This window comes from Bos taurus, chromosome 6 (genome assembly GCF_002263795.3).
Source record: "Bos taurus isolate L1 Dominette 01449 registration number 42190680 breed Hereford chromosome 6, ARS-UCD2.0, whole genome shotgun sequence".
NCBI lineage: Eukaryota > Metazoa > Chordata > Mammalia > Artiodactyla > Bovidae > Bos > Bos taurus.
The window spans coordinates 29,512,612-29,535,190 of NC_037333.1; the positions used below are offsets into that span (position 1 = coordinate 29,512,612).

The window sequence follows — 22,579 nt, forward strand, 5'->3', positions numbered from 1 at the left end:
TTTACTCAAGCTCATGTCCATCGAGTTAGTGATGCCATCCAACCATCTCATCCTCTATTGTCCCCTTCTCCTCCACCTTCAATCTTTCCCAGCATCAGAGTCTTTTCAAAGGAGTCGGTTCTTTGCATCAGGTGGCCAAAGTATTAGAGTTTCAGCTTCAGCATCAGTTCTTCCAATGGATATTCAGGACAGATTTCCTTTAGGATAGATTGGTTGGACCTCCTTGCAGTCTAAGGGGCTCTCAAGAGTCTTCTCCAACAGCACAGTTCAAAAGCATCAATTCTTCGAAGCTCAGTTTTCTTTATAGTCCAACTCTCACATCCATACATGACTACTGGAAAAAGCATAGCTTTGACTAGACAGACCTTTGCCAGTAATGTCTCTGCTTTTTAATATGCTATCTAGGTTGGTCAAAACTTTTCTTCCAAGGAGCAAGTATCTTAATTTCATGGCTGCAGTCACCATCTGCAGTGATTTTGGAGGCCAAAAAAATAAAGTCTGTCACTGTTTCCCCATCTATTTGCCATGAAGTGATGGGACTGGATGCCATGATCTTAGTTTTCTGAATGTTGAGATTTAAACCAAATTTTTGACTCTCCTCTCTCACTTTCATCAAGAGGCCCTTTAGTTCTTCTTTGCTTTCTGCTATAAGTGTGGTGTCTTCTGCCTATCTAAGGTTATTGATATTTTTCCCAGCAATCTTGATTCCAGCTTGTGCTTCATCCAGTACAGCATTTCTCATGATGTACTCTGCATATAAGTTAAATAAGCAGGGTGACAATATACAGCCTTTGGATGGCCAAGAGTAATCAGTTACTGCCCAAGGGCTTCCCAGGTGGCCCTGGGGTAAAGAATCTGCCTACCAATGCAGAAGACACAAGAGACAGGGGCTTGAACCCTGGGTTGGGAAGATCCCCTGGAGAAGGAAATGGCAACCCACTCCATTATTCTTGCCTGTAGAATCCCATGGTCAGAGGAGCCCAGTGAGCTGCAATCCTTGGGGTCACAAAGAGTCAGACACGACTCGGCACGAACACACCCACACCTGCGAGACAGAGTTCAGACAAGAAGGCTGAGACGTCCATGTATATGCAAGATAAATGCCTTATGTTGTGGTAAGAAGGTGGGAGGAAGAACAAGAGTTGTGTGTTTTGGCCACGGTCAGATCATCTCTCCTAAGCCAGCAGTAGTCCAACACAAAATTCAAGTAAATCTGGGAACCCTACAGTGAAACTTGGACTTTCTATTTGTCTCATTGGAAAGTCTTTAAAAAGCAGTATTGCCAGAGAGGGGCACTGACTGAATGGCTTGCTGATGATTAAAGAGTAACTTTGCAGACTTATTTGGGCTTTTTAGTTGATGTCTTGTACAGTGGTTGTACTGTGCTAAGTAGCGTCAGTCGTGCCTGACTCTTTGCAACCTTACAGGCTGTAGCCCACCAGGCTCCTCTGTCCATGGGATGCTCCACGCAAGAATACCAGAGTGGACTGCCATGACCTCCTCCAGGGGATGTTCCTAACCTAGGGAACAAATCCGTGTCTCTTAGGTCTCGTGCATGGCAGGTGGCTTTCCAGGCGGTGCTAGTAGTAAAGAGCCCTCTTGCCAAAGAAGACGACCTAAGAGATGCAGGTTTGATCCCTGGGTGGGCAAGATCCCTTGGAGTAAGAAAAGGCAACCCACTCCAGTATTCTTGTCCGGAGAATCCCCAAGGACAGAGGAGCCTTGTGGGCTACACTCCATAGGGTCGTAAAGAGTTGGACACAATTGAAGCAACTTAGCTCGCACAGTGAGGTTAAGGAAAGAGCACAAAATGGATGAGCAGCTGAATCCTGGGTGGAGAGTAGAGCCTCCTCTCACACAAAGCAAGAGAAAGTGGGCATTTTCCCTGGAATTGTCAGTTGATTGGAAGAAGATGCTGGAAAAGCAAAAAAGGAGAATATTCTTCCCTGTCCTTCTCTTGTCTGAACATTGCTATGAGGTCTCCCTAAGATAAACCATAGTCCTTTGTGGAAAGGCAATTATTTTGAATTTGTGCTACACACAGTTATTTGGCATAACCTGATTCTTTATGTATATTTTCCTAATCATTGGTTAAACGGTATATTTGTCAGAGCATGAGGATAAACATATTTTACTTAACAGTATATTAATTTAATTTATAAATTTTAAATATCGTGACATCAAGTATGTAGTTTTCCATTTGTACCCTTCCCACAGCCTCTGCAAAAGTTAAGAATAGATCTGGAAAATACTTTGTAAGTACTTTGATAAAGCCCTTCATCTCTCTCTTTCCATGCTCTTGTCTCTTGTTCCTACAATCTGTATATAACTGCATATGTACAAAAATGGTGCAAGACTAGAGTCTAGATTAGATTAGATTAAATTAGCATCATCTAATCCAGAGTCTAGACAAGCATCATCAAAGTTCTAAGTCTCAGGATTCTTTTACATTCTTAAAAAATACTAAGAACCAAAAAAAACTTTGTTTTTTTTGTTTATGCTTGTTTGGGTTTTGATTTACCGTACTAGAAATTAAAACTGAGGCATTTATAAAATATTTAATTCATTTTAAAATAAAAATATCTACTATATATTATCATTAATATTTTCATAAAAATAACCATGTTTCCTCAAATAAAAATAATTTGGTGAGAAGCATCTAGCTTAACAGAAGATAGACTCTCAACTTTGCTTCTGCTTTTAATATGTTATGTGATAAGCTGTTGTGGCTGCAGTATATGAAGACAAGTCTGTCTCCCAGAGATTAAAAAAACTTTAAAAGAGGGAAATATTTTAAAAGCTTTTTCCTATATTGTGGATATTCTTCCATACTACTACACTACAACTCAGCATGGAGTAGTTTCTTAAAGTTTAGTTGTAATGTAGAATCTGAAATGTAACAATGAAATATTTGTAGTCTTTTACATTAAAATCTTTCTACCCCCTTGCACTTTGAGTAGATCGTTTATTCATTTATAGTTGCATAATATCACACATTGATCCACACAGAGCTTGGAAACATTAACACATTTCCTTATACAATAACAAAAGAAAGGTCACATTTGTTAATATCAGCACCAATATCATTAAAAGAGATTCTAAAAATTTATATACTCTCAAGTTCGTGGTGACGAAAAAGTTTTCCAAAATCTGAGTTTTTATTTGGATTTTCACTTGAAAGCTCAGATTTTTATCAGTAGAACAAACACAGTCCATTATTTTTCTTGATAAGCTTAGTTCATTATTTTCAAGAAAACGTCCAAATATCCAAGTCTAAACTGTCACAGTGTGTCAGTCATTCTTCCATCTTACAGTGATGACCCATTAAAAAGGAGCTAGTTCTGCAACAATTCCTTAAATAAAACCATCATCCTTCTCTATGCAGGAGAAGGTCAAGCATACTTTCATTTTATCACAGAGAATATTAACATAAGGCATGCACTCAAAGGTTGAGATTTAATGAAGTGATGATTTCTACTACTATTATTAAGAACATTTTAAGTTAAATGTTCATTTTTCTCTTTTTTCTTCAAGGGTTTGGCAGTGAGGAGCCCAGTGGTGATTATACATCTGCAGCCATCACCTTGGTTGGTGCCAAGACATCCACATTTTCCCCACCATTGCTTCTAAACCATGTGAGCAAATATCAGCACAGTGAAAAAGGCAAATAACATCTAAGTATTGTTATTAAAGTAGTTTTGAATTCAGAAATGCCCTAAAAGTTTCCGCAGAGCTCCCAGGGGTTTACAGGCCATACTTTAAGAGCCACAGTCCTGGCTGCCCCTCTTTTCATGCGTCAGGGCTCCCACTGGGACAAATGTGCATCACCTCACAGCCCCTGCTCCCCCAAAGTCCTTCTGGACGATGCTCAGTGGAATGCTGAACCATTCTGTTATTAGTGGAGTGTATCTTTTTTAACCTATATTTAAGTGAAAAAGTCACTGGGAAACACTGACATTTCAAAAAGGCATTAGTACTGAAATCAGGAGATCTGAGTACTAATTAAGCCTGGTAATAAAAACCTACAATTCTAATCACATAATCTCCAGGAATCCATTTTATGTCTAAAATATTTAGAGACGTATAAAGTCTCTTTCAAAATGCTGGTGTTATAAAATCAGATAAATGAGCCAGTGTAATCTCACCCTACATAAAACAGAGTATTCAATCACCCCCCAAAATATTCCACAGCCAGATTAATGAGCTTTTACTTTGTAAACTGCAATATAAACTGAAGAGGAATGTAATTCAATTAACCAGTTGAGTGTTAGTTGGGGTACAGAATAATATTAAAATTTGAACAGCTTCATCAAGTTCATATAGCTGAGTTTTTTCACTGTTTTTTAAATCACAGTAGGCAAACCCCAGAAAAGATGATTTCTATCCATCTAATTATTATTAATAGCTTTGAATCTACAAAAATCTGCCAACTATAAGATAGTCTGGATTCTGAATTTGGATGCTGATATAACATTTGCTGAATTAACAAATGTTTATGCCAATCATAGAATTTAGAATTAGAAGAGACTTTAGAGTTAACTTAGTAACAGAAAGTCAAATATTTTGCCTTTCTTTCTTGCTCTCTCAACTATTGCAGAAACACTTATTCATTCATCTAACAAATGTTTATTTAGCACCTACAGCCTGTCAGGCACCATTATAAGCTCCAGGCACTGCGATATATAAAACAGCCCCTGGTCTAATTTAACACCACATTTTTTTCCTACTGACACCAACACAGCCTCAGAATCCTCAAAGCACTGGATGAAGGCACTGTGCCATGCCATGCTTAGTTGTGTCTGACTCTCTGCGACCCTACGGGTTGTAGCCCACCAGGCTCCTCTGTCCATGGGACTTTCCCAGGCAAGAATAGTGGAGTAGGTTGCCATTTCCTCCTCCAGGGGATCTTCCCAACTCAGGGATTGAACCTGCATCTCCTGAGTCTCCTGCATTCCAGGCAGATTCTTTACCACTGAGCCACTGGGGAAACTTGCATGAAGGAATCACTGTTCATCAAATTTGTGCTCAGATTCAGTTAAATATCTTTTTTAGGCTTATAAAGTGTCTGACATGATGCCAGATGCTACAGGAGATCCCAGAGAAATAAAAGATAGCAGTTTCCACAGAAAAACTATCATCTAATTAAGAAAGACAATACAGAATATAATTTTATAATATAAAAATGCCAACTTTACAAAATAAAATAACAAGTACAACATATACCTAGATTTCAATGTAGGTTAATGACATCATACTGTATCTATTTTCTAATTTATCACCTCCTTACCCTTACTATTTTCTTCTATACCATGTATAAGTAGTACTCCTCCAAAAGTTTTATATGTTCTGCTGCTGCTGCTGCTAAGTCGCTTAAGTTGTGTCCGACTCTGTGCGACCCCACAGAGGGCAGCCCACCAGGCTCCCCCGTCCCTGGGATTCTCTAGGCAAGAACACTGGAGTGGCTTGCCATTTCCTTCTCCAATGCATGAAAGTGAAAAGTGAAAGTGAAGTCGCTCAGTCGTGTCTGACTCTTAGCGACCCCATGGACTGCAGCCCACCAGGCTCCTCCGTCCGTGGGATTTGCCAGGCAAGAGTACTGGAGTGGGGTGCCATTGCCTTCTCCATTACATGTTCTAGTTTTCTCTAATCATTGTTAAAAGCATCGTTCACTACCCTGTGTGTGTGTATATATATATATATATATATATACACACACATACATATACACACACAGAACAAAACAAAAAAGCAGGGTAGTCTTACTACCTATTTTCTCAGGCAAGTCAGCTTTTTCCAGAGCACAAATAGTTGGCCTCGGGCAGCATCTCTGCATGGGGTGGGCTCTCTCTTATGAAGCCCATTCATGTGGGTCCTTTAGTACTCACCCGTACCTGTAAGTCAGCCAAGGAAGCAAATGTTCATGTTTTCTCAAAGGAAAATCAGATAAAAATCATCATATCCAAAATAAAATCAGTTGGAGGAAATACATGAGGAACTAGCCTTGCAGGGTTCAGGCTAGAAAATTAACTATAAAAATAAAATACTATGACTTTTACATAATTGAATTGGACAGACATAGAGTTATTGTTGGAGGGGAAAAATAACTTTTGAAAGTCAGATTTATTACATCTCTTTCTCCATTTTGTATATCCTAATTCACCTTAAAGACCACACAATGTTTTTCAATTCAGTAACCAGTTATTCAACGAAAAAGTTGCAACACACAAGACAAATACATTTTAAAATAACAACATAAATATCCTATTCGGAAACCTGACTTCAAATTGTCAGTATTATAGAGTTTAGTCTTCTGAGAGCTCTTTTAAAAATGCTTTCTTTCTTATCTCTGATAGGTTCTTATATGTTTTTATGAGAGACAGCATCACTAACCCAAACTTTGTTAATTATTAAGATACTCTTTTCTCAGAAATTTTGTTCTTTTCTCCAAGTACTATTGTATTATAGTGTCTTTGTACAAATACTTTTAATTTGACCAGCATTATAAAAGTCTGTGTTTAAGATATAGTTAATGAAGGACAGATGTTTAAAACACAGTTCACAATGAAGTTGTAAATACTGCTAGTACAGTAAATTCTGTGATTAATTTTAGTCTGTTTATTCAATTAGGATATTTACACAGCTGGTAAAGCACTAAAAATAACTGTCCTATGTAATGTTAATTCAAATCAATATTAATTAGAAGCAGCATAGGTACAATCATATCAAAGAATCTATAGGCCGGGTTAGTGTTTATGCTTAAGAATAAAAATAAATGAAATATATAAAGATTCAACTTGTCTTGTATTAATAGCACTGTAAATGACTGAAATAATCAACAATGTATTCACTTGTGATCTTGAACAAATAAATGCCTTGCTTTCATAAAGTTTGTCATGAAATTTAGCCAGAGTTGAAAATCTTGAACTGCTGCTCACAGAAAGGTACTTGACCAAATTATTTGTTCATATGATCTGTCCCTTACTTCTGCCTCTTTCCAGCGACCTAGAAATTAGACATGCAGCAGGAATGATAATAGCTACTAAGGACCAAAAAAAAATTTTTTTGGAGATGGAAGCCACATGCTAGCATATACAGTTCCTAGAACAGACCTAAGGTTCTGGATATATGTGTACATCCATAGATTCCTCTGGTGGCTCAGACAGGAAAGAATCTACTGCAATGCGGGACACTCAGGTTTGATCCCTGGGAAGATCCCCTGGAAAAGAGAATGGCTACCCATTCCAGTATTCTTGCCTGGAGAATTCCATGCAAGCCTGGAGGAGGCTACAGCCTGCCAGGCCACAGCCCACGGGATCGCAAAGAGTTGGACAGTACTGAGTGACTAACACACACACACAGAACTTTTCCAGTTGATTCCTTAGTTCCTCAATTAGAATAAATCTCAGTCTAAAATATTCATGGAAATATTCAAATTTCTTCATGAAACCATGCATTTTGACTTAATGTGTTAAGAATAAGATAGGATTATCTTTTTCCTTTTTCAACTGGGTTAACGAATTTGAAAGGTATCTATTAGGGACATTTTAAGATGAGGCAACTGTATGTAAAATTTATAACCAAAGAAAAATGTTCATTTTTCTACTTTCATCAATATCTTCAGTTGAATTCATGAGACAAAAATAGGCTAGTCATCACCCATTAACCATTCTTTTCTTCTTCCTTGGCAACAGAATCCTGGCTTTTGAGGGTAGCAACGTACTCAGCTAGAAGACTGTGATGTGGTCCTTTGATTCAAAGTTTGTCATGAAATTTAACCAGAGTTGAGAATCTTGAACTGCTGCTCACAAAAAGGTACTTGACCAAATTATTTATTCATGTGATCTGTCCCTTACTTCTGCCTCTTTCCAGAGACCTAGAAATTAGACATGCAGCAGGAATGATAATAGCTACTAAGGACCAAAAAAATTTTTTTTGGAGATGGAAGCCACATGCTAGGTTGGTAGAATAGGAAACTAGAAAGAGATGGATCCCTGATGTCTCTGGAACTGCCACAACCTATCTGGACTGCCTGCCTCTGGACTTTAGGTGAAAGAGAAATAATCTTTTATTTTTCTATCATTTCTAGTTCCCATTAATTACATCCAATGTAATTCCTAAATGATAGAAAGCATAGATCCACAATGAGAAGCTAAATATATGCCTGATAAGGTGACCCTTGCACCTCTACCATATGATATAGTCATATCGTCTTTATATAAATCTATACATAACAGTTATAAATCTGATATACCTTTAACTTATGTGGACACCAACACTCAGCCTGAAACAAATCTTCCTTAGCTATTACTGAACAATTAGAGTGGTTTTCTTATTACAAGACATAAAGTGAAGATACATCATTGTTCTGGATTAACGGGTTATGGAGCTCTTGGTCGCAAAGATTATCCCACTTCCCTGGAGTTTAAACAACTGTTCTAAGGGAGTGGCTAAACAATCTTTGAATGGATCAAGTAATTCCTAAGAAGGAGAATCCTAATTCCATTCTCTTTGAAATTAGGTAGTTTGGGAATTTTTTAAACGAACTGGAATGATTCTAAGAGCAAAGGACACCAAGACATTAAAAAGAAACAGAAAGAGCATCAAGATCATCCCAGTGATGGAGCTGTTAGAGAATGCTTACGATATAACAGGTAACTGAGGATGTAAGCTTCTCCAAAACGGACAGAGCATCACTTCAGGGCAAGCAAGCAACCATGCCAGCAGAAATAGAAAACACAGCAATGAACGACATCCACTGGAATGCATTTAAACAGTTTTCAACAGTGACAGAGAGTGGCAGGTACAGAGTAGAAAAGATGATAAGTGTAATTTTTAAGTCTGAGATGAATATACTTACACATGGAAATGTTAAGGACCCATTCTCCCTCTAAAAGGGGCCCTTCCAATATTTTCTACCTTGATAATACATACACATACATAATACATACATAATACAATACATACATAATACATACAGGACTGGAAAAGGTCAGTTTTCATTCCAATCCCAAACAAAGCCAATGCCAAAGAATGCTCAAACTACTGCACAATTGCACTCATCTCACACACTAGTAAAGTAATGCTCAAAATTCTCCCAGCCAGGCTTCAGCAATATTTGAACCGTGAACTTCCTGATGTTCAAGCTGGTTTTAGAAAAGGCAGAGGAACCAGAGATCAAATTGCCAACATCCGCTGGATCATGGAAAAAGCAAGAGAGTTTCAGAAAAACATCTATTTCTGCTTTATTGACTATGCTAAAGCCTTTGACTGTGTGGATCACAACAAACTGTGGAAAATTCTGAAAGAGATGGGAATAGCAGACCACCTGATCTGCCCCTTGAGAAATTTGTATGCAGATCAGGAAGCAACAGTTAGAACTGGACATGGAACAACAGACTGGTTCCAAATAGGAAAAGGAGTTCGTCAAGGCTGTATATTGTCACCCTGTTTATTTAACTTATATGCAGAGTACATCATGAGAAATGCTGGACTAGAAGAAACACAAGCTGGAATCAAGATTGCTGGGAGAAATATCAATAACCTCAGATATGCAGATGACACCACCCTTATGGCAGAAAGTGAAGAGGAACTCAAAAGCCTCTTGATGAAAGTGAAAGTAAAAGTGGAGAGTGAAAAAGTGGGCTTAAAGCTCAACATTCAGAAAACGAAGATCATGGCATCTGGTCCCATCACTTCATGGGAAATAGATGGGGAAACAGTGGAAACAGTGTCAGACTTTATTTTTATGGGCTCCAAAATCACTGCAGATGGTGACTACAGCCATGAAATTAAAAGATGCTTACTCCTTGGAAGGAAATTTATGACCAACCTAGATAGCATATTGAAAAGCAGAGACAGTACTTTGCCAACAAAGGTTCGTCTAGTCAAGGCTATGGTTTTTCCTGTGGTCATGTATGGATGTGAGAGTTGGACTGTGAAGAAGGCTGAGCACAGAAGAATTGATGCTTTTGAACTGTGGTGTTGGAGAAGACTCTTGAGAGTGCCTTGGACTGCAAGGAGATCCATCCAGTCCATTCGGAAGGAGATCAGCCCTGGGATTTCTTTGGAAGGAATGATGCTAAAGCTGAAACTCCAGTACTTTGGCCACCTCATGCGAAGAGTTGACTCATTGGAAAAGACTCTGATGCTGGGAGGGATTGGGGGCAGGAGGAGAAGGGGACAACAGAGGATGAGATGGCTGGATGGCATCACTGACTCGATGGATGTGAGTCTCAGTGAACTCCGGGAGTTGGTGATGGACAGGGAGGCCTGGCGTGCTGCGATTCATAGGGTCGCAAAGAGTCGGACATGACTGAGCGACTGATCTGATCTGATCTGATATGAATACATACCCAGCGTCCATTCAATTGGCCAGGTCAGACAACATGAAAATATGTCACTATTCTCTCTGTGTCCCTCAAATCTGTTTGATGTAAGCTTTTTCTAGGTCTTTAAAGTTTCCCATATCTTCCAGTTCTCTGCCTTTGTCTCAATTAAGCAAATGTCTTCATTGGGTCTCCATCTGTTGCATGGTGCCTGCCCTTTGACTTGACTCTTTAATCAAGTACACTCATTCTCCACACCAAGACTCTTCTCAAGGTGGTGGTGGGGGGTGGGGGGGGAAACACTTTACAAACGAGGATATTGAAGCCCCAGAAGGTTAACTAATTTGTTAAAGTTCATACAGTGACTTGTTGGTGGAGACCCTAGGCTCTCTAATTTCATAACTTACCCTTTAATCTCTCACAAAACTATTGAGCCTTTATCAGATAAATTATCAGAGCAGACATTGAGATTATATTGAAAACTGATGTCTGGACCTGCCACATATTCTACAACTTTTTCTTAAACATCACTTTTTTTCCAATTACATGAAGTCAACTCTAATCTACTTTGAGCTCTTTTTTGGGAAGAAGAAACTACCTCATTAAATACATATGTATGCCTTATAAGGGGCTTCCCTGGTGGCTCAGCAGTAGAAAATCTGCCTGTAATGCAGGAGATGTGGCTTCAATTCCTGAGTTGGGAAGATCCCCTAGTGGAGGGCACGACAACCCACTCTAGTATTCTTGCCTGGAGAATCCCATGGACAGAGGAGCCTGGAGGGCTACAGTCCATAGGGTCGCAAAGAGTTGGACATGACTGAGTGACTGAGCACGTGTGTTTTATAAGATAAATGGTAGTATGTGAAAGAATATCCACCTTAGGATGAAAGAAAATGCAGCTGTCAATAACAATGTCTATAACACTGCAGGTACAATGTGCTCTTATACAAAAACTGGACTGGGAATTTAAGTACACCTTAGTCACACAGGGAAAACTTTACATGTAACTAAACACGTGGCAGCCTAGACTGCTTTCATTCAAACAGATTAGCTGACAAACAGAAATAATTTTTTGTAAATCCATCCTAACTTAAGGAAGACTAGCAAAATGAGCCTGGTTCTACTAGGGCATGAAGGTTCATTGCAAACTCAAGCTTAATTGGGTAGGTAGTGACTGTTTCAGCAAAATGTGGCAAAACATCCTCATTTGTTCTTTAATTTATATTCATATACATATGTAATATTAATATTTCGTTAATGAAACCGTAAAGTACATATATATATATAAAATGCATAAATGTATATTTAGTACAGTAGAATTTCTTTCAGAAAAAACTAATAATAGATTGAAGTTGGCGTCGTGGAACTGGAAAAATATGGTATTTATGAAACCATTTGTGAGGTATGTAGTAATATAATGGACCATAATAGAAAGGGAAAAGGAAGCATGTGGTCCACAGCTTTCTCTTCCTCTGTCTTTTGGCTTCTCTTTATTTTTGGAAAAAATAAGAAAATAAAGTTATTTTTAAAAATTAAGTGCTCTATCAATACCTTTGGGAAAGCATATTGATTTTGCCAAGCCATTCAAACATTGAAAATTTGTTTGCTCAGGTTTATTAATATGAAATATTTCAATTATGCCAAAAGGATAGAGAGCATAAATTGAACACCCATGTATTTTACTGAGATTAAGAAAGCAAACATTATAGATACAATCCTGTACAGCCAGTTCCAATATCAAATGCCTTCTTACCCCTTTTATAGGTAATCACTACCCTGATTTTGATGTTTACCATTTTCAGGCATATTTTAATGTATATCTGTGAGTTTGTGAGTCTTATGTATATATATTTATATGTATACATGCATGTATATGCCTATGAATATATGTATCTATAAGCCATATATACTCTTTACAGAATGTTTAAAATATTTTCTATAAATGATGTAATGCATGTCTCCTTCAGTAGCTTATTTTGTTCAATTGCTTATATTTTAATGATTAATCAATGTCGATAATCATAGCTCAGGTCATTCAACTGCATAACTATCAGTTCTTTATGTAGAGTTATTTATCTATTCTACTGTGAATGAGTATTTAGATGACTTCAATATTTTCCATTACAATGTGACAATAAAGATTCAGATTTTTTATCACAGAGTTTTGATCACTTTGATTCCTCCCTGAATCTTTCTATAAGATAACCCAATCTCAAAAAAATGAAGCCCCTCCCTTATTGTCTAGAAGTTTATACTGCTTATAATTCAGGGGGACATGTTACTAAAAGGTTACTGAAAGATTAAACTTACTTGCAGTATTTCATGGAAGCTTAATAGTCCTTAATGATAAAATAATCAAATGTTGACTAAAGAGATTTTACTGGCTGGGTAAATATTGCAGCTTGTGAGGATTACAGTTTAGTAGGCAGGATATCCAATTTTTATAGAATGGATTCTCAAGTACAGAGTAACATCTAATACAACAGATTGTTATGAAACTGAACATTGCCCATAAAAATAAGTTACACCACTGAGCTACTATTTTCAAACAAATTATTATATTCTTATAGAAAAAATTTGAGTGATTATTCAAAATAAGAAGCTAAACAGTACCTGAAATCACATTTTAAAGAATATACTGAACTGAATCTGTGTTAACATTTTTTAAATCTAATTTTTGGTTAAAATCATAGGCTTTCAAATCAGGTAGACCTATTCTGTAGCACAATTCCATTTTTTTTTTAACCATTTATCCAAATTTTGGTTATTTATGCTATCTGAGTCTCAGCTTCATTGTCCATAAAATGGGAAAGATAAAATCTAACTCACAGTCTTTAATACAATTTAAATGAAATAATATATGAAATGTAATTATCCTTGCTGCTACTCTCTGCTGCTATAATGGTTACTGTTATTTATTGGTATTCAGGCTGAGTTCAGGGTTTAGATGCTGATACATGCAGTGACACATATGTTAGGGCCTAATTCTCTAAGAACTACCTGAGAAACAGTTCAAACCTGATCTACAATAAGAGTTTGACATATGCAGGCATGTCTGAATGCCAAAGAATCTAGAGTTCTATATGTGCGTATAACAAAGTGAAAAAAGGAAGTGGGAGAAAGAGAGAGGAAGAGATTGTGATTCATTGATTAACTGATCAGTTGATATCAGGTCTCAAGTTACAATGGGATTGCACAATTTCTAAAAGCAAATTTTTAAGTTAGAACCAGTACTTCTGAGAGACAATTTATCTACAGGGAAGAGTGAAATGGCAAGTTAGACTTGGCAATAAGACCAGAGATTCAGAGGAGGGTAACGCTTCTGGTAATAACTTGATAAATGTGACTATAACCCTTATTGATCCATCTACCTTGGGGCATGTGTGGTCCGTAAGAACAGAGGTAAAACCAGAATACACAATTCCACAAAACCCACAACAGTTTGAGGCCTATGCAAACATTCTGTAGGTCCTCAAACAAGAGCTATTAACAATTAACAGGAGGAAGGCAGCTGCTGTTCCTGTTCTCCGTTTGCAACAGAGTGTACAACGTCAGCGGAGAAGGCAATGGCAACCCACTCCAGTACTCTTGCCTGGAAAATCCCATGGACAGAGAAGCCTGGTAGGCTACAGTCCATGGGGTCGCTAAGAGTCAGGCACGACTGAGCGACTTCACTTTCACGCATTGGAGAAGGAAATGGCAACCCACTCCAGTATTCTTGCCTGGAGAATCCCAGGGACAGAGGAGCCTAGTGGGCTGCCGTCTACGGGGTCGCACAGAGTCGGACACGACTGAAGCGACTTAGCAGCAGCAGCAGTACAACATCAGGGTTCAAGCATTAAAGAAGACTGATGGGTACTGGACAAGACCTCACGTCCCAGGATCCAGAACAAGTAATCAGTCTGGAGATGCAGAAATATTCTGGTAGCCAGGGACAGATCACCACCATCAACAGGAGCAGCAAAACTATCTCGAGCATAGTGAAGAACAGCAATGATTTAAAGCAGCAACATCTGCCAACAGAAGGGGCCTGGTGCAGCTGTGAGAAGAGTGCTCAAGAATGTCAGCCTGGAATTGGGAAGGACGGCCTTGAGGAAGGACAGAGTGTTAGTCCACATAGGCACCCTGGTATGTGTGTGAACAAATATGGAAATTCCTAAGGATCCCAGAAATACTGTAGAAGGAAAAAAAAAATGGAAAAAAGTAATAAAAGACCTGTTATTGAACACATGGGAGTCAATGAGCTAAAGAAGTATGAATGGGACATCCCTGGTAGTACAGTGGTTGAGAATCTGCCTGTGAATGCAGGGCACATGGGCTTGAGCCCTGTTCTGGGAAGATCCCGCATGCTGCAGGGCAACTGAGCTCATCCACTGCAACTTCTGAAGCCTGCAAGCCAAGAGCCTGTGCTCTGCGACAAGAAAAGCCGCCACAATCAGAAACTAGCTTGCTGCAACTAGAGAAAGCCCATGCACAGCAAAGAAGATCCGGGGCAGATAAAAACAAACAAACAAATGATAACACTTAAATATACATCTGGGAAGGACCAGAAGCTAGCGAGGTACAGGCACCACTGGAAAACAAGATTACCAGTAGAAAATCATGACGGTGAGAAATCAATGCAAATTATATAACTTTCTGGACATTAGTGCCAACAGGCAAGAGACTCATACTAAGTATAAAATATGAAAAATTCAAACTTGTAAGGACCCATATAAAAGCTATATAGAATATTCATAAAAATTAACTTGAAATTTAAAAGGTTTTTTGAAGAAAAAGAGGAAGAAATACTTTCTTACAATTGTTTTTACTGTATTATGAAATATTTTATATGCGTGCACTTTATGTAATTTCAGTTTAATAATATAATTATTGATACAATGTTACTTATAAATCCATTGTTTATAATAATCAATTATAATATACATAATTGTTCATAATTGTACTTGTAAACAAAAATTTTAAGGATCACCCATTTATATATCACCCAAGCTCAATGGCACCCCACTCCAGTACTCTTGCCTGGAAAATCCCATGGACGGAGGAGCCTGGTAGGCTGCAGTCCATGGGGTCGCTAGGAGTCGGACACGACTGAGCGACTTCACTTTCATTTTTCACTATCATGCCTTGGAGAAGGAAATGGCAACCCACTCCAGTATTCTTGCCTGGAGAATCCCAGGGACGGGGGAGCCTGGTGGGCTGCCAGAGAGTCGGACACAACTGAAGCGACAACAGCAGCAGCAGCAGCAAGCTCTCTGGGCTGTGTCTACCCTGAACCCAACTCCTTCCCTCCAACTAGAACACTCAATAGCCTCAATTTGTTTTAATTTTTTCGTGATTTTTTAAATAATAATGTACATGCATATACATAAAGAGTCTACAAAAATATATTACTCAGTCTGTTTCTGTCTAAAGTTTCCAGTGTTCTTCCTTGGAGAATCCCATGAACAGAGAAGCCTGGTGAGCTACGACTCATTGTGTTGCAAAGAATCGGACACGACCGAAGAGATTTAACACAGCACAACACACAAACCCTGTATCACTAGAGTCATGTTGTATGTATTTTTTGAGACTTGTTTTTATCCAACATTATGTTTTTGGCAGTCATTCAGGTTCATTCATTTTCGCTATTATGTTAATTCCACTGTGGACGAATATTCTCCAATTTATCCATTCTATTTTCTGTTGTTTGCAAATTTGTCTTGTGTTTTGCTATTATATACAAGACTACAATAAAAAACCTTGTTCCTATTTCCTAAGGCATAAGAGCAAGAATCTCTATAGGATATACTCCTAGGAGTGGAACTGTTGAGAAAAAGAGTATACTATGCTCAATTTCAATGAGCCAATTCAATTGTACCAATTTACATTCCCATTCACAGTATATGAGAGTCCCTGTTGTTTCACAGCCACACTAACATTTGGTATGTTTCAGACTCTTATATTTTTAACACATGACAGATATATAATAGCATATTACTCTAGCTGTAATTTACATTTCTCTAATTATTAATGAGGCTCAGCAAACTTTCACATGTTTACTATCTGAATTTTCTCTTTTTGAAATTCCTGTTCATTTTTATATTAGCTGACCACACTTTTTTTATTAATTCATAGAATCTTAAATATATTCTACACACCAAACCAGGCTTTTTGACTTTCTTAGCCATTTTTACTCTTTGATGAACATACTGTTAAAACTTTAATGTTGTTAAATTTATTAATCTTTTTATGATTTCTTCTGTTTATGTTTAAAGTTCTTATCTTACCCCAAAAAGATAAATATATTCTTTTCTCAATATTTTAAAATAGTACTGTTTCTCATAGTTAATTCTTCCATACAGATTTTGTTTCCATTTATGAAATGAAGTGTTTAGAGATCAATTTTAGTTTTCCATATGAATAGCTAATCACCGATTGTAGTGGCAACATTGATTCAGGGCTCACCAGGACTCAAAAGAAGAAAGGACAGATGTGCTAGGATGGATGTGCTAAAGTTGAAGCCCCCATCATAAAGCATGATGAAAGAACAAATAGATTTTGGGAAATTCTGACAACTCTGAACATCAATTTGATAAATTCACTCCCTTCACATTTATATGATTTGTATATAGTTTATGTAATTGGTCATGCTGTTACCACTTCACCCCATACAGTATGAGACAACATTTAGAAATTTATTTAAACTAGTCTGTATTCCTTAAGGGAGAAGGCAATGGCACCCCACTCCAGTACTCTTGCCTGGAAAATCCCATGGATGGAGGAGCCTGGTAGGCTGCAGTCCATAGGGTCGCTGAGGGTTGGACACGACTGAGCGACTTCACTTTCACTTTTCACTTTCATGCATTGGAGAAGGAAATGGCAACCCACTCCAGTGTTCTTGCCTGGAGAATCCCAGGGACGGGGGAGCCTGGTGGGCTGCCGTCTATGGGGTCGCACAGAGTCGGACACGACTGAAGTGACTTAGTAGTAGTAGTATTCCTTATAAACTATTGATACTCCAACACAGCTTATGAAAATGTTGAGAAAAATATTACTATTGCACTATATACTGATTAAGAATTTTATGTGATAATTCAGTGGTTGTCAAACTAGACTCCCACATAATTCCACAAACTCAGTGCAGGTGTTCTGCCACTATACTCTTAAATTCCTTTCTCAGTTTCATAAATAACTAAATTTATAAAATTTTCTCAATATTAACAGACATAATTGTTTTAAATGACTTAAACCTGCTACTCATTATTGCTTCTAAAGTCTGGTGTGGGTTAACATATATTGAATACATACTTATTTCTTTACATTTCATATACTAAAATTAAAATGACCAACTTCAATATCTATTCTGGTAAGGTCAAAACACTGCTTTTCCCAGTCTGGGGGTCGTCACCCTATGCTCACTTCATGTTAACTTTTCCATCCATAAACTGCATATAATTTGCTTCAAAGCATTTTGGGGAGCAAAAGGTCAAAAGAACACTGGGTGTTAAAATGCTTTTAAAATGTAAAACATTTTTCAAACAGAAGTTATATTATGTAATAACCTTAAATTATATCTTCCAAATAGGTTTTTTCATAAGTCATGAAAAAAAAATCAACAGGTAATTCCTAAAAGTCAGCTTTATCTATAGTTTTAGTTTTTTCAATATCCAGTCTTTAAAAAATAGTTTCAACTAAAGTTAAAATTTATTGGTTGAATGTTATTTCCTACCCCACATAATTTCTAATAAAGTTCCTGAAAAGTAGAGCAACACAAAGTTAATCTATACAAGCAATATAACTCATCTCCAAATAATCTGAAAATATCTATTTTCATAATGGTGTGATTTAAAAATCCATGCCATATCAGTGTGATTTAAAACTAAGCAAGTCTACTAGAATTCAATTGAAATCGAGAATGTATAGTCTACAGATGAAACTTTGACCTGCCTCAACAACATGCTAAACCATGGCACTGATGTATTTGGAAGATTATAGTTTTCTAAGAACTTGTTTTGCTTTCCCTTTACATAAAGAAACCTTGATGGAGTTACAAAAGTGAGAAAAACACGGAATTAAACAAAAATAATATATTTAAAAATGAGATTTTCTCTTCCTGTTGCTAACTATTAAGAGAGCCAGTCCTCCTTATGATCTGGCTGCCCTCTGACTTGGACCTCCGTTACCCTGGGAAGCCATCTGCACTGATGCACTACTTTTCAAACTGTAGACATGTGCAGGAGAAGGAAAGTGAAACTGTCTATTTTAAAAGAAAGTGAGACATCATACTATAAAGCTTCCCGAGTCAGAAAGAACTGGGTTCTAATCCTACGTGTCCTACTTTCCAAACTGTGTGATCACAGGCATGATTGTACCTAAGTCACTATTTAATTTCGGATTTCCATTTCCTCATCTTAAGTACAGGATAAAAATAACCATCTCCCAGAATTATTATAAGGGCTGAATGAAATTAGGATAAACACAAATATTCATGGCAAAACATTGACCAAGTTATTATTAATTATAACACCAGAGAGTAAATGACTTTATGGAAATTGTGAAATATCATTTTAAAAATAAAAATATCATTTTATGATACAAGTTTCTCTTACTTCCAGGCATTAATATTTATCTTAAAACTGGAAATGTTTTCTTAAAATTACACAAAATATATTTTCTGAAATAATTGGAAATAGATGAAAGATGGAAGGGAAGGGAAATGCTGAAGTTAAAATCAATCATTTAATATGGTCATTAACTAGGAAGAGGGAAAGGAAGATAGTAACAAGTAGGGAGGCAGGGTGGGGATAAAGAGACAAAGCGGGAAATAAAGAGGGGGCTGACAGCCTGCGTGACTTGCGGCTGGACAGGTGATCCTGTGCTGGACACCAGGTCACCCAGGTCAACCTGTTTGTTGAACTGCTCAACATGTAGAAATGAGTCACTTTACAGTATATATGGGCTTCCCTGAAACCTCACTTGGTAAAGAAACCACCTGCAATGCAGGAGACCCCACTTCAATTCCTGGGTTGGGAAGATCCCCTGGAGAAGGGAAATGTTACCCACTCCAGTATTCTGGCCTGGAGAATTCCATGGACTGTACAGTTCATGGGGTCGCAAAGAGTCAGACATAACTGAGCGACTTTCACTTTCACAATATGTATGGGATACAAGTGCAAAGGACAAGAGCTATGCCATAAGTTCCACATGCCTATGGTATCTGTGAACCAGTGTTTGATCTCAGTATGCTTTATGGCTCTAAAAGCATCAATTTATACCACTGACAATATATAGTTAATGATCATAAAAGTAGGTATATCACAGAAAATACCTCATCAAAATTTACCAAAATTAAGAAACAAATAACAACAACAACAAAAAAAACAGATTCTCAACTTCTGGGCAAATCATATTAGGCAATTTAGATTATTAAGAAATTAAAGTCATGTTGGCATAAGCATCTCATTTCTCTTCTACTAGAGAGAATGTGCAGTATAAGAAAGGCTTCAAATTGTTCACTGCAGCACTATTTACAATAGCCAAGACATGAAAGCAACCTAAATGTCCACCAACGGATGAATGGATAAAGAACATGTAGTATATATACACAATGGAATATTACCCAGCCATAAAAAGAATGAAATAATGCCATTTGCAGCAACATGGATGAAACTAGAAATTATCATTCTAAATGAAGGCAGAGAGAGAAAGACAAATATCATATACTATGACTTATATGTGGAACCTTAGAAAAAATGATACAAATGAACTTAACATACAAAACAAAAAACAGACTTACAGACATCAAAAACAAATTTATGGTTACCAAAGGGTAAAGTCTGTGGTGGTGGAAATAAATTAGGAGTTTGGGATTAACAAATATAAACTATTATATATAAAATAGATAAACAACAAGGTTCCACTGTATAGAACATGGAACTATTAATATATTCAATATCTTCTAATAAACTGTAATAGGAAAGAATCTGACCCAGTGATTTAATCACTGAATCAATTTGCTGTATGCCAGAAACTAACACAACACTGTAAATTAACTACATTTCAGTGGGGAAAAAAAAAAATAGCTTAAAATTGACCAAAAAACCGGCTCTGCTAGTTAAGAAACATGACTTCAGCAGTCTTATTTTAAGCTCACACTGTGCTCTGAAAGCTGTACCCATCTACTTTATACTGATGCAGTAAAAGAAAAAAAGTCATTCTAAGTAATTCTCTATTTCTACCAATAATAATTTTAAAAGATTACACGTGGAGTATTAATGAGAAACTCAAAGACCATACACATTGTATGCTAGCTAATTTTCAACAAATATTTTTGCACATTCAAAGAAGCATGAATTACTTTTGTAGAATAGTGTGTCCTAGGTCACCATTCTTTCCTTCTCTATTATTCCTTGTCTATTTGATTTGCCAATAAGCCTCTGATAACAAAGATAGAAATAAATTTCAAGGTTAGTAAGTTAAGATACTACTGTGAATAATATATTAAATTGCTGTTGAAGTTAAAAGTGGTATAGAGAGGAATGAAAAAGAGAGACACTCAATGAAGTGAATTTCACACAGAGAAAAAGTCAATATTTACCTGCAGAATTAATGTATGAAAGCATATATGGAATTATAACTATATACCGTGCTGTAAACAATATGCCAGTAAATGTGGAAAACTTAGAAGTGACCACAGGACTGGAAAAGGTCAGTTTTCATTCCAATCCCAAGGAAAGGCCACGCCAAAGAATGTTCAAACTACTGCACAACTGCACTCATCTCACACTCTAACAAAGTAATTGCTCAAAATTCTCCAAGCCAGGCTTCAACAGTACGTGAACCGTGACATTCCAGATGTTCAAGCTGGATTTAGAAAAGGCAGAGAAACAAGAGATCAAATTGCCAACATCTGCTGAACCATCGAAAAAACAAGAGATCCAGAAAAACATCTATTTCTGCTTTAGTGACTATGCCAAAGCCTTTGACTGTGTGGATCACAACAAACTGTGGAAAATTCATCAAGAGATGGGAATACCAGACCACCTGACCTGCCTCCTGAGAAATCTGTATGCAGGTCAAGAAGCAACAGTTAGAACTGGACATGGAACAACAGACTGGTTCCAAATCGGGAAAGGAGTACATCAAGGCTGCATATTGTCACCCTGCTTATTTAACTTATATGCAGAGTACATCATGAGAAATGCCGGGCTGAACGAAGCACAAGCTGGAATCAACAGTGCCAGGAAAAATATCAATAACCTCAGATAGGCAAATGACCCCACCCTTAAGGCAGAAAGTGAAAAAGAACTAAAGAGCCTTTTGATGAAAGTAAAAGAAGAGAGTGAAAAAGCTGGCTTTAAAGTCAGCATTCAGAAAATTGAATACCATGGCATCCAGTGCCATCACTTCATGGAAAACAGATGGGGAAACAATGCAAACAGTGAGAGACTTTATTTTGGGGGGCTCCAAAATCACTGCAAATGGTGACTGCAGCCATGAAATTAAAAGACGCTTGCTCCTTGGAAGGAAAGCTATGATCAATGCAAACAGCATATTAAAAAGCAGAGACATTACTTTATCAAAAAAGGTCCATCCAGTCAAAGCTATGGTTTTTCCAGTAGTCATGTATGGATGTGAGAGTTGGACTATAAAGAAAGCTGAGAGCCAAAGAATTGACACTTTTGAACTGTGGTGTTGGAGAAGACTCTTAAGAGTCCCTTGGACTGCAAGGAGATCCAACCAGTCCATCCTAAAGGAGATCAGTCCTGGGTGTTCATTGGTAGGACTGATGTTGAAGTTGAAACTCCAATACTTTGGTCACCTCATGCAAAGAGCTGACTCATTTAAAATGACCCTGATGCCGTGAAAGATTGAGGGCAGGAGGAGAAGGGGACGACAGAGGATGAGATGGTTGGATGGCATCACCGACTCAATGGACATGGGTTTGGGTGGACTCCGGGAGTTACTGATGGACAGGGAAGCTTGGCATGCTGCAGTCTGTGGGGTCACAAAGAATCTAACACGACTGAGCAACTGAACTGAACTGAAAAATAGGAAACTATAAAAGATGAATAAAAAATATATGAATAACCTATGTAGAATTTTTTAAACTGTTAATGAGTACATATATAGACTAATGCATACTTTCCAAGTAATAATACAAAAATATCCTGCTTATCAACTAAAAGGTTGTTATCTTCAAGTGTTCAAGGCAGAGCTGCAAACAAAACCCCAATAAACTGTACTGTAAATCTTAGCATAAATAACACCAA

The 22,579-nt window shown here is 37.4% G+C and overlaps 1 protein-coding gene across 20 annotated transcripts in view; it reads right to left on the reverse strand.

The window, feature by feature from the left end:
- BMPR1B (bone morphogenetic protein receptor type 1B) overlaps positions 1 to 22,579 on the reverse strand; it is a 449,057-nt gene that overhangs the window by 141,247 nt on the left and 285,231 nt on the right. For 5 of the 20 annotated variants that reach the window (XM_024993072.2, XM_024993068.2, XM_024993062.2 and 2 more), the window contains exon 1: positions 1 to 20,988. This exon is cut by the window's left edge and continues 24,926 nt beyond it. The exons of the other annotated variants lie outside the window; for them this stretch is intronic. The gene's annotated coding sequence lies outside the window, so the exon portion shown is untranslated. Of the gene's footprint in view, positions 20,989 to 22,579 lie in introns of those variants that run through there. 20 annotated transcript variants of the gene reach the window in all.